Here is an 18,171-nt window from a genome sequence, read left to right as displayed (position 1 = left end):
TTGTACTGGGAGGCTCTGTAAATGGATAAACCCTGGAGGGAACAGTGTTCCATACCCCAAGTCAATAAAAGTCCTAATTATAACTAAACGTGTGCCAGGAAAACCTACAAAAGTAAAGAACTCGCTCAAGATTCGGTAGGACCCAAGACCAATAAACCGTAGATCTCTCGATGAGGGCAAAAGAGCTCAGTTATTTAAAACTTTAGTGATTCATAATAACACATGTGCCTATTATACAAGTTTTGAAAGCCCTTGATTTTTTCGTGTACACTGGAAATCAAAAAGGTCAACAAATATGTATCAGAATAGTGAAAGATGACATTTTTTGTGAGTGCATGGTTCAAAGTTTAACATATTTATTCATGAATGCATTTATACCCGAGATAATTTTAAAACGAGTTAAAAAGAATGAACCACTGTATGAAGTATTTATACCATATAAGAAGGTTAGCAAAACGGACTATTTAAATAAATTCTTATCAAGATATAAATGTTGACAAGTAATCAAAATAAATATATTTCAATGGTTTTTAAATTTTTACACAACTATTGTTTATTTACTTATCGATAACCCGAAAGTTAAAACTCTTCTTCAAGAAGAAATAAATCTCTCCCCTTATTACCAGTAGTTTTTGAGAATCAGGGGTGAGTGTCAGTGGTGGAACAGATTCACTGATTTACTGCGTACCAAAACTACCAATAGTAACGGAACAGTCTTCTAACTAATATGATACAAAAAGTTAACGGTTTGTTTACATTACAAGAGGTAATTATAAATAACTTACATTGGTATTCGAAGATAATAAACAAGGTACAGAACCTTTTTTTAGAAACCTTTTCTTGACATTTATTATTTCAAGAAAATATTATGAACATACCCTAGTATGCTTCGTTATATTGATATTAACATTGAATTTTCCTTTTACTTTACTCAACCAAATATCTCTCAATTGACGATCGTTTGGAAAGGAATGCCACGCTAAGCTTTTCTTTAATTTTGTTATATTTCTACAAATACAGTAGGCACACAACAAGAATAACCACCTGATACAGCGGTTGCCATACCAAGCATATTATTAATCCAAGGCCATACTAACGAACTTTGTTTTCTAAGCCTTGGGAGTTGGTGGTTGTCCAAGGCCCCTAATGTTTTCTCTCACGTTAGGCATTTTTTTTGAAAAACACAAAATGGTGTCGGCTTAAAGCCTTAGACATCAGCCTTACGTCAGGAGTAGAAGGAAAGTGAGGGCGAGGCTCCGAACCCGGGTTCGGGTTTGGGTTCGGGATCGAAATCCGGGATTTAAGGGATGAAATGGGGGTAAAATCATCGAAAAGACAATGTATTTAGGGTATTTCTCGCGACGATTTGTTTTCCCGTATATCAACATATTGTGTCCAGGCCAACTTGTTCATTTATCTACGCTTATCTCGAAAGATACTTGAACGTATATCTTATCAAGTTTTATCGTACGGAATAAGTTGAAATGATGTAAAAATTGATAACCTAGGCGACGCGTGCGCAGATTACCCCGGGGGACGCGGTTAATTTGAATTTAAGAGTGTTTTGACGTCATGGAATATTCGTTGTTAAAGTAGAATGGAAATATTTTTAAACTTCATTTTAATATCATTGTAGTACTTCAATAAGCTTGACACTTGAACCAATCTCACGAGTATTTCTTAGAACGAATATCTCGATCGCGTTTTATCGTACGAAATAAGTGGAAATTATGTAAGTTGTATGATTAATAACCTAGGCAGGAAGATAGCGCGCGCGTGCGTGGATTACCTGGGAGGCGCGGATTGCCCGGGCGCGCGGTTAATTTGAATTTAAAACATGGATTACCTCCGAAATAATTAATGTACCCAAAATTGGACCGCAAGTTTTTTTTTCTTTTTAGGGGAATCTCTATGGGAGTTTAACATTACAATAAAGCTAATAGGTCCAGTTTGGGGTACTTTTGGTCCGAAATGGGGTACATAGGGCCGAAAATGGTGACTTTGGTCGTTTTAAGGGTACTTTTGGTCTATTTTGGTCCATTTTTGGGTACATCAGAAAAGCAGTTGGAAAAACGAAGAGCCTTATTTTTCCACCCATCTCCAAACTCCAAAAATTTATTGCTTTAATTTATTTATCGCTTCCGTAGGTATAAAATAAGATAAAAACCACTTACCTATATTTTAATTACGGTAAATTAAAAATAATTAGTGTACTAAGTTACGTTTAAAAGAACCTTTTGTAACAATTCCAATATGTATATATAGGTAAAAGGATTGAAAAAATACTTAAAGTGGTTTTACTGATAAACTCTAAAGGAATTTAACTTTAAAGGGTATCTTAGATTATTGTTTTTAATTTTATTCAAGTTGAAAACGTATTAAGAGTCCTTCAATAAAAGGATTTTATTTACGAACTTAATTCATATTTTCTTCAAACTTTCAATTCGCTTTTATTACTATTTAAATACGGTAAAATATAATTCTTATACACAAATATAGTCAGAAAGATACTATAAAACACTAAAATTAAAATTAAATTAAATTTGTGTGGATAAGATTTGTAAATATCATTTTGAAACTAATAACTTTCACGCTTTATTTAAGTCAAGCCAATAAAAACAATTACCTATATTTTAAATACGGTAAAATATAAATACATTTCCGATATGTAAATAGGTAGAATAACACTATGAAAAGTTCCTTTTTCTTCTTTTAATACGACAACACACAACTCTGATACGCAAATATATAAAGAAAATATAAAAAAAAATTTACTCTACGTTCGATACGTTAAAATACATTTCCGATACACAAATATAGATAAAGAAATACTATAAAATGTAAAAAGGTAGAAAAATACTACACATTAACCATTATGAATTTAAGCTTACAACATCCTTCACGTATAGAGCATAACATATATGTTCAGAGTTAACTTGTTTCCTCGTTATCTTTATCGCATGTGTTTTAAATAGCGTATGGAATAAGTTAAGAATGTACTGAAATGGTGTATGTTTAAACCTCGTAGAATAAAGAGTAAAACATATGTTCAGAGTCGGCTTGATTACTAAAGCGAATAACACAGAGACGTTTCCGATGTAGTCACGTAGGAAGAAAAATACTACAACACTCTCTATACTCTACATTCAACACGTTAAAATATACTTCCGAAATGCCAATATAGGTAGTAAAATACTACAAAATCTCTATACTTTACCTTCAATACGTTAAATTACATTCCAATATGTAAATATAGGAGGAAAAATACTACAAAAGCCTCTTTTCTTGGCGTTCAATATGTTAAAATAGATTTCTGAAATGCAAATGTAGGTAGTAAATACTACAAAATCTCTATACTCTACCTTCAATACGTTAAATTACATTCCAATATGTAAATATAGGTAGTAAATACTACAAAAGCCTCTTTTCTTGGCGTTCAATATGTTAAAATAGATTTCTGAAATGCAAATATAGGTAGTAAATACTACAAAAGCCTCTTTTCTTGGCGTTCAATATGTTAAAATAGATTTCTGAAATGCAAATATAGGTAGTAATTACTACAAAAGCCTCTTACTCTACGTTCAATACGTTAAATTAATGATATGCCTCCGATCGAATCGTTCACATTTTCCTATTTAAATATACGCATTTAAATTAGAATTGCTTCTAGTGTTCGGCAGTCGATTAATTTTTATCCACAAATTTTCCGATTTATTTAAAAAACGTTGGTAAAAAGAATATCATTTTAACTTATTTAATTGTGTTTTTTACCCAACCAAGCATTTATTTGAATAAAAGTGATATTTATTTAAATAACCAATAGTTAAATAAAAATTGTTAAATGTTTAAATAATCGAAAGTGAACAAGCCTATTTTTTAAATAAAACAAACAGACTTTAGAGTTGATAAGATTTGTAAATATCATTTGAAACTAATAATTTTCACGCTTTAGTTAAGTCAAGCAATTACATTTTTAAAAATGAAAGAAGTTAAACAATATAAAAATTTGTAAATATTGTAAATATTTTTAGGTAATAAAGAAATTAAGAAATGTTTTAATTAAAATATCTTTCATTTTCTACTACATTTTTAAAAATGAAAGAAGTTTAACAATATAATTATTCTAATATAATTTCAAAATCAGGTATTATTTAAAGTACAAATGCATGATTTAGTGAAGCAATTCTTATTTAAATACTTTTATTTAATTAATTTGTGTATCTGAAATGTATTTATTGAAAAATAAGTGGGTTTTACTATTTATCACGGTTTTATATATATATATATATATATATATATTGGAATTGTTACAAAAGGTTCTTTTAAACGTAACTTAGTACATTAATTTATTTTGGAAGTTCAAAACGTATTAAGAGCCCTTCAGAGTACTATAAAAGGATTTCATTTACAAACTAAATTAATATTTTCTTCAAACTTTCAATTCGTTATAATTTGAATTTAAATGAAAACATCATGGATTATAGGTACGTAATCTACTATTAGACCGAACGGATTAAAAAATACTTAAAGTAAGTGGTTTTACTGATAAACTAAAGGAATTTAACTTTAAAGGGTATCTTAGATTATTGTTTTTAATATTATTCAAGTTCAAAACGTATAAAGAGTCCTTCAAAGTAATTTAAAAGAATTTTATTTACGAACTAAATCCATATTTTAGAAGTTAGTTTGTATGAAATACTTACTAATACCTGAAAAATGGACTTTAGAGTTGATAAGATTTGTAAATATCATTTGAAACTAATAATTTTCACGCTTTATTTAAGTCAAGCAATTACATTTTTAAAAATGAAAGAAGTTAAACAATATAAAAATTTGTAAATATTGTAAATATTTTTAGGTAATAAAGAAATTAAGAAATGTTTTAATTAAAATATCTTTCATTTTCTACTACATTTTTAAAAATGAAAGAAGTTTAACAATATAATTATTCTAATATAATTTCAAAATCAGGTATTATTTAAAGTACAAATGCATAATTTAGTGAAGCAATTCTTATTTAAATACTTTTATTTAATTAATTTGTGTATCTGAAATGTATTAATTGAAAAATAAGTGGGTTTTACTATTTATCACGTTTTTATATATATATATATATATATATATATATATATATATATATATATATATATATATATATATATATATATATATATATTGGAATTGTTACAAAAGGTTCTTTTAAACGTAACTTAGTACATTAATTTATTTTGGAAGTTCAAAACGTATTAAGAGCCCTTCAGAGTACTATAAAAGGATTTCATTTACAAACTAAATTAATATTTTCTTCAAACTTTCAATTCGTTATAATTTGAATTTAAATGAAAACATCATGGATTATAGGTGCGTAATCTACTATTAGACCGAACTAATTTAAAAAAGATACTTCAAAGTAAGTGGTTTTACTGATAAACTCTAAAGGAATTTTAGAATTTTCTAGAAATAAAACTAAAACGTAATTGAAATTACTATTAATTTTACTTGCAATAGTAAAATACTAAACCAAATGTATAATTTATATTTTATTTTATTTAATAAATTTAAACTATAATACTAAACTTTTTCAAAAAAAACTTTTACAAACAAAATTTAAAATACACATTTTTAAAATTTAACTACACCAGCTCCAAGTCAGCTAGCGACTTTTTTTTTTTTTAAGTAACTACTAACTACAATTAAAATCAAAGGATCTGCTATATTTTTCATGCTTTGAAAACAATTCATTAAAATCTCGAGTTTTTAAATATATGTAAAACACGAAGGAGCAGATCTTTTATCACAAATTTTCAAAAATTATATTTAATTTAGTTTATAATAATATAGGGAACTCAAAAATTAAAAAACGAAAAATCAAAAAAAAATTACTTACTTCAACCTTTCTCCCAGTTATTAGTTTCGTTTTAAACTTGGTTTACGTTTTAGTTTTATTTCTAGAAAATTCTAAAATTCCTTTAGAGTTTATCAGTAAAACCACTTACTTTAAGTATTTTTTTTTAATTAGTTCGGTCTAATAGTAGATTACGCACCTATAATCCATGATGTTTTCATTTAAATTCAAATTATAACGAATTGAAAGTTTGAAGAAAATATTAATTTAGTTTGTAAATGAAATCCTTTTATAGTACTCTGAAGGGCTCTTAATACGTTTTGAACTTCCAAAATAAATTAATGTACTAAGTTACGTTTAAAAGAACCTTTTGTAACAATTCCAATATATATATATATATATATATAATATATATATATATATATAAAAAACGTGATAAATAGTAAAACCCACTTATTTTTCAATTAATACATTTCAGATACACAAATTAATTAAATAAAAGTATTTAAATAAGAATTGCTTCACTAAATTATGCATTTGTACTTTAAATAATACCTGATTTTGAAATTATATTAGAATAATTATATTGTTAAACTTCTTTCATTTTTAAAAATGTAGTAGAAAATGAAAGATATTTTAATTAAAACATTTCTTAATTTCTTTATTACCTAAAAATATTTACAATATTTAAAAAAATTTATATTGTTTAACTTCTTTCATTTTTAAAAATGTAATTGCTTGACTTAAATAAAGCGTGAAAATTATTAGTTTCAAATGATATTTACAAATCTTATCAACTCTAAAGTCCATTTTTCAGGTATTAGTAAGTATTTCATACAAACTAACTTCTAAAATATGGATTTAGTTCGTAAATAAAATTCTTTTAAATTACTTTGAAGGACTCTTTATACGTTTTGAACTTGAATAATATTAAAAACAATAATCTAAGATACCCTTTAAAGTTAAATTCCTTTAGTTTATCAGTAAAACCACTTACTTTAAGTATTTTTTAATCCGTTCGGTCTAATAGTAGATTACGTACCTATAATCCATGATGTTTTCATTTAAATTCAAATTATAACGAATTGAAAGTTTGAAGAAAATATTAATTTAGTTTGTAAATGAAATCCTTTTATAGTACTCTGAAGGGTTCTTAATACGTTTTGAACTTCCAAAATAAATTAATGTACTAAGTTACCTTTAAAAGAACCTTTTGTAACAATTCCAATATATATATATATATATATATATATATATATATATATATATATATATATATATATATATATATATATATATATATACAGGGTCTTTTTTTTTGCTCGGAAAAGTGTTTTTTTTTTTCAAATACTATTTATAGTACCGATTTCAAATTTGGAAGGTCAATTCTCTATACCGGGGGACATCAGTTTGAGAAATTTGAGCGTTTTCGGTAATGTTTTTCACCAATTTTGAAAAATTATTTTTCGACCACTAGGTGCGAGATAAAAAATTTCTATTATAAAGTTGTAGGCCGTCATCGAAAACCCTTAAAAATTGTTCACTCGACGAAAAACAACTTATTTATCAGTGAAAATTCGAGCTTGAAAAATTTACAAGTTGGTGAAGCCAAATTACGATTGTTACAGTGATATTAAAATGAAGTTTAAAAATATTTCCATTCTACTTTAACAACGAATATTCCATGACGTCAAAACACTTCAATTCAAATTAACCGCGTCCCCCGGGGTAATCTGCGCACGCGTCGCCTAGGTTATCAATTTTTACATCATTTCAACTTATTCCGTACGATAAAACTTGATAAGATATACGTTCAAGTATCTTTCGAGATAAGCGTAGATAAATGAACAAGTTGGCCTGGACACAATATGTTGATATACGGGAAAACAAATCGTCGCGAGAAATACCCTAAATACATTGACTTTTCGATGATTTTACCCCCATTTCATCCCTTAAATCCCGGATTTCGATCCCGAACCCAAACCCGAACCCGGGTTCGGAGCCTCGCCCTCACTTTCCTTCTACTGTCAGGCATCGCCTGCTAATTAAGCTTCCCGCAATACACATTCCCGTACTAGAGTTTCTCGAACTTGCCGCCGCGAGCGCTGCACGTAAAGCCTAAGTGGTGTATTTGAACTAACGAATTTCCAATCGGCAAAAGGGATGATGCGCGTTATATTTGTTACTTCAGGTCATGCGTTGTAAGCATTGCGTATTACTCCGAAAAGTGTCACATTTATTTGTTACTTTTGGTCATACGTTGTAAGCATCGCCTATTACTCCGATAAGTGTCACACTTATTTGTTACTTTAGGTCGTACGTTGTAGGCATCGCCTATTACTCCGATAAGTGTCACACTTATTTGTTTCTTTTGGTCATACATTGTAAGCATCACGTATTACTCCGATAAGTGTCACACTTATTTGTTACTTCAGGTCATACGTTGTAGGCATCGCCTATTACTCCGATAAGTGTCACACTTATTTGTTACTTTTGTTCCTACGTTGTAAGCATCACGTATTACTCCGATCAGTGTCACACTTATTTGTTACTTCAGGTCATATTAGAACGGCCTTGGAAAATGCCAGAGAGTAATTCACGACCTCCGATAAGTGTCACACCTATTTGTTACTTTAGGTCATACGTTGTAGGCATCGCCTATTACTCCGATAAGTGTCACACTTATTTGTTTCTTTTGGTCATACATTGTAAGCATCACGTATTACTCCGATAAGTGTCACACTTATTTGTTACTTCAGGTCATACGTTGTAGGCATCGCCTATTACTCCGATAAGTGTCACACTTATTTGTTACTTTGTTCCTACGTTGTAAGCATCACGTATTACTCCGATCAGTGTCACACTTATTTGTTACTTCAGGTCATATTAGAACGGCCTTGGAAAATGCCAGAGAGTAATTCACGACCTCCGATAAGTGTCACACCTATTTGTTACTTTAGGTCATACGTTGTAGGCATCGCCTATTACTCCGATAAGTGTCACACTTATTTGTTACTTTTGTTCCTACGTTGTAAGCATCACGTATTACTCCGATAAGTGTCACACTTATTTGTTACTTTTGGTCATATTAGAACGACCTCCGATAAGTGTCACACTTATTTGTTACTTCAGGTCATACGTTGTAAGCATCGCGTATTACTCTGATAAGTGTCACACTTATTTGTTACTTTTGGTCATATTAGAACGGCCTCCGATAAGTGTCACACTTATTTGTTACTTCAGGTCATACGTTGTAAGCATCGCGTATTACTCTGATAAGTGTCACACTTATTTGTTTCTTTTGGTCATACATTGTAAGCATCACGTATTATTCCGATAAGTGTCACAATTATTTGTTACTTTTGGTCATAATAGAACGGCCTCCGATAAGTGTCACACTTATTTGTTACTTCAGGTCATACGTTGTAAGCATCGCGTATTACTCCGATAAGTGTCATATTTATTTGTTAGTTTTGGTCATATTAGAATGGCCTCCGATCAGTGTCACACTTATTTGTTACTTCAGGTCATATTAGAACGGCCTTGGAAAATGCCAGAGAGTAATTCACGACCTCCGATAAGTGTCACACTTATTTGTTACTTTTGTTCCTACGTTGTAAGCATCACGTATTACTCCGATGAGTGTCACACTTATTTGTTACTTTTGGTCATATTAGAACGGCCTCCGAGAAGTGTCACTCTTATTTGTAACTTTTGGTCATATTAGAACGGCCTCTGATAAGTGTTACACTTATCGATAACTTCAGGTCATACGTTGTAAGCATCGCGTATTACTCCGATAAGTGTCATATTTATTTGTTAGTTTTGGTCATATTAGAATGGCCTCCGATAAGTGTCACACTTATTTGTTACTTCAGGTCATATTAGAATGGCCTTGGAAAATGCCAGAGAGTAATTCACGACCTCCGATAAGTGTCACATTTATTTGTTACTTCGGGTCATACGTTGTAAGCCTCCCGTATTACTCCGATAAGTGTCATATTTATTTGTTAGTTTTGGTCATATTAGATTGGCCTCCGATAAGTGTCACACTTATTTGTTACTTCAGGTCATATTAGAATGGCCTTGGAAAATGCCAGAGAGTAATTCACGACCTCCGATAAGTGTCACACTTATTTGTTACTTCAGGTCATACGTTGTAGGCATCGCCTATTACTCCGATAAGTGTCACACTTATTTGTTACTTTTGGTCATACATTGTAAGCATCACGTATTACTCCGATAAGTGTCACACTTATTTGTTACTTCAGGTCATACGTTGTAGGCATCGCCTATTACTCCGATAAGTGTCACACTTATTTGTTACTTTTGTTCCTACGTTGTAAGCATCACGTATTACTCCGATCAGTGTCACACTTATTTGTTACTTCAGGTCATATTAGAACGGCCTTGGAAAATGCCAGAGAGTAATTCACGACCTCCGATAAGTGTCACACCTATTTGTTACTTTAGGTCATACGTTGTAGGCATCGCCTATTACTCCGATAAGTGTCACACTTATTTGTTTCTTTTGGTCATACATTGTAAGCATCACGTATTACTCCGATAAGTGTCACACTTATTTGTTACTTCAGGTCATACGTTGTAGGCATCGCCTATTACTCCGATAAGTGTCACACTTATTTGTTACTTTTGTTCCTACGTTGTAAGCATCACGTATTACTCCGATAAGTGTCACACTTATTTGTTACTTTTAGTCATATTAGAACGGCCTCCGATAAGTGTCACACTTATTTATTACTTTTGGTCATATTAGAACGGCCTCTGATAAGTGTTACACTTATCGATAACTTCAGGTCATACGTTGTAAGCATCGCCTATTACTCCGATAGTGTCACACTTATTTGTTACTTCAGGTCATACGTTGTAAGCATCGCGAATTACTCCGAAAAGTGTCACATTTATTTGTTACTTCAGGTCATACGTTGTAGGCATCGCCTATTACTCCGAAGGGATAATTCAACTTAATCCTTACCTAGAAATTAAAAATAAGAAATAACCACTGTTGTACAATTTAAAAGGTTTTATTATAAAAACAGCGACGGCCGTTTCGACGTCAAACACCAGTGTCGTCGTTAAGTTAATTAGCCTGACGACGACGCTGGTGTTTGGCGTCGAAACGGCCGTAGCTGTTTTTATAATAAAACCTTTTAAATTGTACAAGATTTGTCCTTCATTGAGTTAATCATGGACTGTAAATTTTAGAGGACGAGTAAAGCGTACCCTTCCCCTGTAGAATTTTGGTTTCCCCGAGCATCAATCACTTGGAACTAGAGAGAGAGAGTCCGTCAAGGTCATTTGTACCACGCATAGAGATAGACCCCCCCTCCCCGCATGTTATCTGGAAATCTGGCCGACCGAAAGACACGCGCTTTAGTTTTTTTTATGACCTTGAGCGACTCCCGTCAGCCTGATCGGTGAACGGGGCGTAAAATACCTCGGGAATACCGGTCCTCTAAAATTTACAGTCCGTGAGTTAATTTAATCCTTACCTATCCAATAATATTTTTTTTAACGTTACCGGACTTAATTTTTAACAAAATATCTAATACACAAAGCCAAACTCCCGAAAACGGTAAGTTGGGGAAATATTACATGGTATTTAAATTTTCGCGGTCAAGATGGCATTTCGCGCACCTATCAATTAGGTCTTCCAATCTATAACAATTTTACACTAGAAGTTTTTTAAATTGGGAATTAAATTTTCGCGGTCAGGATGTTATTTTGCAAGACTAAAAATATTACATGGTGTTTAAATTTTCGCGGTCAAGATGGCATTTCGCGCCACCTATCAATAAGGTCTTCCAATCTATAACAATTTTACACTAGAAGTTTTTTAAATAACGCAGCATATTATATGGGATTTAAAGTTTCGCGGTCAGGATGGTATTTCGCGCCCCCTATCAATTAGGTCTTCCAATCTATAACAATTTTACACTAGAAGTTCTAAAGCGTGTTTTACGAGCTAGAGGATGGCGTACGTTGTAGATCAGTTTTGTAAGCGGAGGGCCGTGAGTTCGAATCTCGGTGACGACGGTTTTTTAAAAAAATTGGCTCTTCTGGTAAAATCCGGTAGGGGATCCTCCCTTGTGGTCCCCTTTTTCCCTTCCTGCCTCAAAATTGGTCTTACAGCTGGGAGCGGCGGCGTGACCCTCTCTAATATTTCATTGCCACCTATGTGAGGCAATGAAATAAAAACAGCAAACAGCCCAAATTTTTAATCACCGGTGAAAAGTGTGACGTCACTATCGATGACACCATATAATAGATATACCCCTTGTTGCGAATAATAACCCGTCGGGAGAGCTCACCTTCTAAAAACTTCCAGCGGACTGAAACACCGAAGTTTGGCGCATTTTTATTTGTTTATGATTCGGGTACGTGTCTTGTCATGAAAAATGGACAACCATAATTTTACTTAGCACAACTAGCACAAGCTCAATTTTATTTTAAAAGGCACAACTTAAAATTATTTTTACTCAGCACATAAATTATCACTCCGCTCAGTTCAAGCTCCTTTCTTCAACTAAAATTCTAACTAGTGACCTCTCGCCACTCGTCACTCTTCTAAGCCCAAAACATTCCATGATTGCCCTCTCCTCTCTCTACCCCCTCCTAACATTCCGCGCCTGACCACTATTTGGCCATTATAGGGTAGGCCAGATTCCCGCTCATTGTTGGGTAGAGAGAGGAAATTTTCTTTGCTAGCCCCAGTTCGGGCTTTTCCATATTTCTCAACATTTCTCAATTTCTATCATGCACAAAAGCTCAATACACAAAGTACAACAAAACAAAATACACTAAAAATTATTTACAGTAATTATGAAATCTTAATATACATATACAATATTTTCAAAATTTAACACCCCTCGCATCTCATTGGCTGTTAAACTTTGATATTAATGGTGGGATATTTGAAAATAAACAAATCAAATACTTCGTTCCATTAAATCCACCGCGACTGTCTTGCCCCCCTGCCGAACGTTGCTGCCAGAATTTTGACAACAGCTTTGGCAGTGTATTGAATAACCGGTTTTAAGTCCGGTGGTAGTAGCACAAACTCGATATTGCACTTTGACGGGGGAGTTTATGGAAATATCGATTATAACAGAAAGTACTTATATTGGATATTCACTTGATATTTAAACCTTTTGAGGTATTGATAGAAAAATTGATCGGAATAGTGATAGTGGCGCTATATAATTTAGCTTTTGAGAGGAAAAAAATTGATCGATTAAAGTTATTTATCTTTGATTTTAAATTGATATTTAAACGTTGCGGAGTTTAAAAAAAGAATTGATCGTGATAGCGATATTGGCGCCATCTTGATGATTTTGAGGGGTAAAAAGATAGATAGGCCAAAAAAGTGCCCATCTCCGCTGTGGGAATCGCTCACTGAATTTTTTTATTTGGTTCTCAAAAACTAATTTTAGTGTAAAACAAGTATCGTATTATCCTTTTAGATTGAGACTATAGTAACTGCGAATAATTAAAATTAAACGTAGACTAAATCAAATATCCTATTTTTAGCTAGACTAATAAAACCCCGGTTTAATTTACTGCAAGTTAAACTAAAACAAATCTCGTATTATCATTTTAGATTAAGACAGGAACAAATATACTCCACTTAAAAGTAAGCTAAAAAGTATATATATATATATATATATATATATATATATATATATATATATATATATATATATATAATCAGCTAGGCTAATACCCAATCTATAATGCAGCTTTAAATAACTCTTAAACTAAAGCTGATTACTCTAGTAAATAAAGACTCAACCAAGTCTCTGGATTACAAGTTATTTAAAACTTTTTTGGTTGATAAATCACTTCATTAATATGAAATTTTGAGTCTTAAATCAGGCTATTGCGTGCTTTAATTAGATCTGTTATAAGGATGAATATGGGATTGAGACAGTTCAAATAAAAGTCTTATTTGAGTTTATTTTACTAGCGCGTGTTTAAAACTTGTTCATATCTACATTCTTCAATTAAAAATAAGCCTTCTTTAAGGTCGAAAATAAGCATGAATTAAGGTGGAAATAAGGATGAGTGTGGAACTGTGGCAGCTTAAAACTTGTCTTTTTTAAGTTTTAAAAAATAAGCTTTGATTTTGGTAAGGTACCTCAGTCTTCGTGATAATCTTAACGATTATGACGAGTAAAATTCCGATGATTTCTGGGACCGATGGCTATGGCCATTTACATCGGTCCCAGAAATAGGGTATTTGTCATTTGGAAGACTGAAATAAATGGATATATAAAATTAGATTAAAAGTAATATTTGCACCTTTAAGGCTTTAACTGGTAGGAGCTCTAAACAGTTTTTTCAGTTCGGAGAACTGTTTTTGTTATCATATATGACCATTTATCAAAACTAGAAAATTAATTTTCTCTTCATTCAAACATAGTTGTCAATCTTAACATGTGACTTTAATACAAAAGATTATTTATGGATCACCCAACAACAAACTATCACTTACTTACGTTCTTTATGAACGACCCCCAAAACGAACTTCCCGTAGTGCATGCGCACCATTGCGCACCAATGAGAAACTTGAGAGGAAATGAATGCTTTTAAACCGTAATTTCGTATCTTCAAAAACTTATATTTTAATGCCCCCGCCAGCAGTAGGCACAAGTAGGCACGTGTGTATGTTCAAAAATTTTAGGCCTATTTTAGGGGCCTCTAAAAGTTTAAAAAAATTGCCTCTGGGGCCTCCAAATATGATTTTTAAATTTTATTTATTTTTAAAAATTGGTCATCTAGCCCCCTAAAAAAAGAACTCCCATTCAATTCCAATTTCCAAGAGTCCTAATCCTAACAAAACGTTCTCTTTTGAACCACCTATACTCGAAATCAATATTACTTGAGTACACAACCAAAGGCAGCGAACTCTGTGGTTTCTGCTTTTGGTAGTGTACTCTGTTAACATTGATATAGAGTATATGACAAAAGACTGGCCCGGGATGGGGAAGTCCGTCGTGCAAGGAAAGCAGCAAAAAAAACCACCTGTTCGCCTCAGTGATAACTTAGCTCCAACCAACACAATAAACATAAGCTTAGTTTCTAGGAATTCTACAAAAGTGAGAAACTGGATTTCTTTAATACGACTTAAACCGTTGCAACGCTTAAACTGATCGTAGAGAAAGGACCTAGACCTTCGGTGGTCGGACTTGTCCCAGATAACGCGTGTTTCTACATTTCGTTTTCTGCTCCTGAACAAACAGGTAGTTCTCAATTTCGATTCTCTCCCAGTTAAATTTTTTCAAAGTCTCTTCCTAGACTAACTTTGCCAAACAGCCTTTTTAAAGGCTATTTAGCTGTTTTAAGCTAATTTTTAAACAGCCTTTTTCAAGGCTAATTATAGCTATTCTAGCAAAATTATTCAAAAAGCCTTTTTCAAGGCTAATTAGCTATTCTAGAAAAAATATTCAAACAGCTTTTTTCAGGGCTTTGATATAGCTGGTATTATTAAAAAGTCTGTTTGAAGACTACATAGCTTTAACTAAGCTTTATTTTCTTAAACTTTTTTAAGGTTATTTCGCTATTAGTATACAGGGTCTTTTTTTTTGCTCGGAAAAGTGTTTTTTTTCAAAAACTATTTATAGTACCGATTTCAAATTTGGAAGGTCAATTCTCTATACCGGGGGACATCAGTTTGAGAAATTTGAGCGTTTTCGGTAATGTTTTTCACCAATTTTGAAACATTATTTTTCGACCACTAGGTGCGAGATAAAAAATTTCTATTATAAAGTTGTAGGCCGTCATCGAAAACCCTTAAAAATTGTTCACTCGACGAAAAACAACTTATTTATCAGTGAAAATTCGAGCTTGAAAAATTTACAAGTTGGTGAAGCCAAATTACGATTGTTTGAAACGATAATTGAAAAGGGAACAAGTCTAATACAAACGTAGTAGAGTTTTCACACTTGAAAAAATGTACACGTTTGGTTTTTAAATGCAGATATTTTATTCACATAAATTTTTACAAAACATTTTCAATAATATCACCATTGGCTGCAACACAGGTTTGTGCGCGGACAATTAAGTTCTCAAACGCTTTCTCTACCATTTCTGGTGTGACGTCTCGGCAAGCACTGATTATTCGTCTAATGAGTTCCTCCCTAGTTTCAATGGGCGTGGCGTATACCTTTGCTTTAACGAATCCCCCAGAGAAAATAATCCAGCGGTGTTAGGTCAGGTGACCTTGCTGGCCAATGCACTGGACCATTTCTCCCTATCCACCTTTCAGGAAACTCGTTGTTGAGGTGCTCAGTTACTTGCCGGGAAAAATGCGGAGGGGCGCCATCTTGCTGAAACCACAACTGACGTCTTTCAGCCAATGGAAGGTCGTCGATTGCGTCACTCAGTTCGTTCTGTAGAAAATGTAAATACCTTTGGCCGTTGAGGTTCGTCGGCAGGAAAAAGGGACCAATCAAACGGTTTCCAACAAGTCCAACCCAAACATTGACCCGTTCAAATTGAACCTGGTGATGATATTCAAAACCCCAATGTGGGTTGATGTCAGACCAAAGATGGCTGTTTTGATGATTAAAGGGCCCATCTCTAGAAAATGACGCTTCGTCGGAGAACAAAACATGGCGCAAAAATTGTCTATCTTCTTGGACAGCATTTAGTAACCAGTTGCTAAATTCATAACGTCTTTGATGGTCTCCGTCAATTAGTCCTTGGTGGAGCGTAGCTCTGTATGGGTGATAGCGATTCTTACGAAGAATTTTCCACACACGATTTGCAGAACAACCCAAATCAGCAGCGGCGTTAGCGCAACTGTGACGAGGATATGCCACAAAGTACGCGAGTACATTGTTCTCGAAGTCTAAATCCGGTTGACCCAATCCGCGAAACCTAGGTTGCAAGTTACCAAATTGATTGAAATCGTGAACTGCTCGTCTTACTGTATTTACAGATGGTGCTCCATTTGGATGTCTTTCTGCGAAGATTTCAGTCACTCTTCTAAGGTTTTGCGCTGCTTCTCCATAGTAAATGGCAACTATCTCGGTACGCTCAGCTACTGAATAACGAGGCATTGTTCGAAATATTATCAAACACTGATAATAATCTCCCAAAGTTTTCCTTTAAATACCCAATGCATGTTTAGGATTGACCTATAGCCTCGTGTTTTTTAAATCCGGTCGTTTTTTTAACCAAAGTTTCAACTGGATTAGGTAATTCGGTTTCAATTATCGTTTCAAACAATCGTAATTTGGCTTCACCAACTTGTAAATTTTTCAAGCTCGAATTTTCACTGATAAATAAATTGTTTTTCGTCGAGTGAACAATTTTTAAGGGTTTTCGATGACGGCCTACAACTTTATAATAGAAATTTTTTATCTCGCACCTAGTGGTCGAAAAATAATTTTTCAAAATTGGTGAAAAACATTACCGAAAACGCTCAAATTTCTCAAACTGATGTCCCCCGGTATAGAGAATTGACCTTCCAAATTTGAAATCGGTACTATAAATAGTTTTTGAAAAAAAACACTTTTCCGAGCAAAAAAAAGACCCTGTATAATAGTAGCATTTTGAAATATGAGTACCAGAAAATTTTTATCTGGGTCCCAAAAACGAGAAAAATGGAAAAGGGAAGATAGTTTCATTAGTAGTCAGAAAGGTGCAATGGCACGTTTTTTGAATTCGTCGGCGCAAAGCCATAACTATAGTTCTGAGAAAAACCTAGTCAAAGAATTGGGAAAGGGTTTAGAATCCTTGGGGTCTGATAACAGTCATTGTTTTAGTAATACGGCTGAAGTTCTTCCAAACGTCAGTACTGATATGGAAATGGAACTGACTCATGAAGGAGAAATTGCAGAAGTAATTGCAAACCCCAACTCTAACCATGCACAAAATACATCAAACAACGTGTCCAATTCAAAAGAAATGGGCTTACACGCGTTGAATAACTTGGATATTAGTCTAGATAAAGATTGCCTTCCAGTTAGCCTAAACTAAATCCTTTTCCTAAAAGATTAATTGGCGGTAAAAATCGAGGTTTCAATTCTTCTTGGTATGACAAATATCAAATGATTGAATATTCAGTTGCAAAGGATGCAGTGTATTGTTTTTGTTGCCGTCATTTTTTAGGCAGTAGAAACACTGCATTTCTAAAGGTATGGTCGGATTCTAAAAACATGGGGAGACAATTCGAAGAACACTTCACTTCCAACAAATCTTCTCACCAACTAGCCTACAAAATGTACTTAGACTACATTTAATCCAAATCCCGTGGATCAATAGTTCGCCAGGTTAACGACCACCATTGACTAGACGTT

The sequence above is a fragment of the Leiobunum rupestre genome, chromosome 4 (genome assembly GCF_980474605.1).
Source record: "Leiobunum rupestre chromosome 4, qqLeiRupe1.1.hap1, whole genome shotgun sequence".
Lineage (NCBI taxonomy): Eukaryota > Metazoa > Arthropoda > Arachnida > Opiliones > Sclerosomatidae > Leiobunum > Leiobunum rupestre.
Note: the sequence above shows the minus strand (reverse complement) of the source record.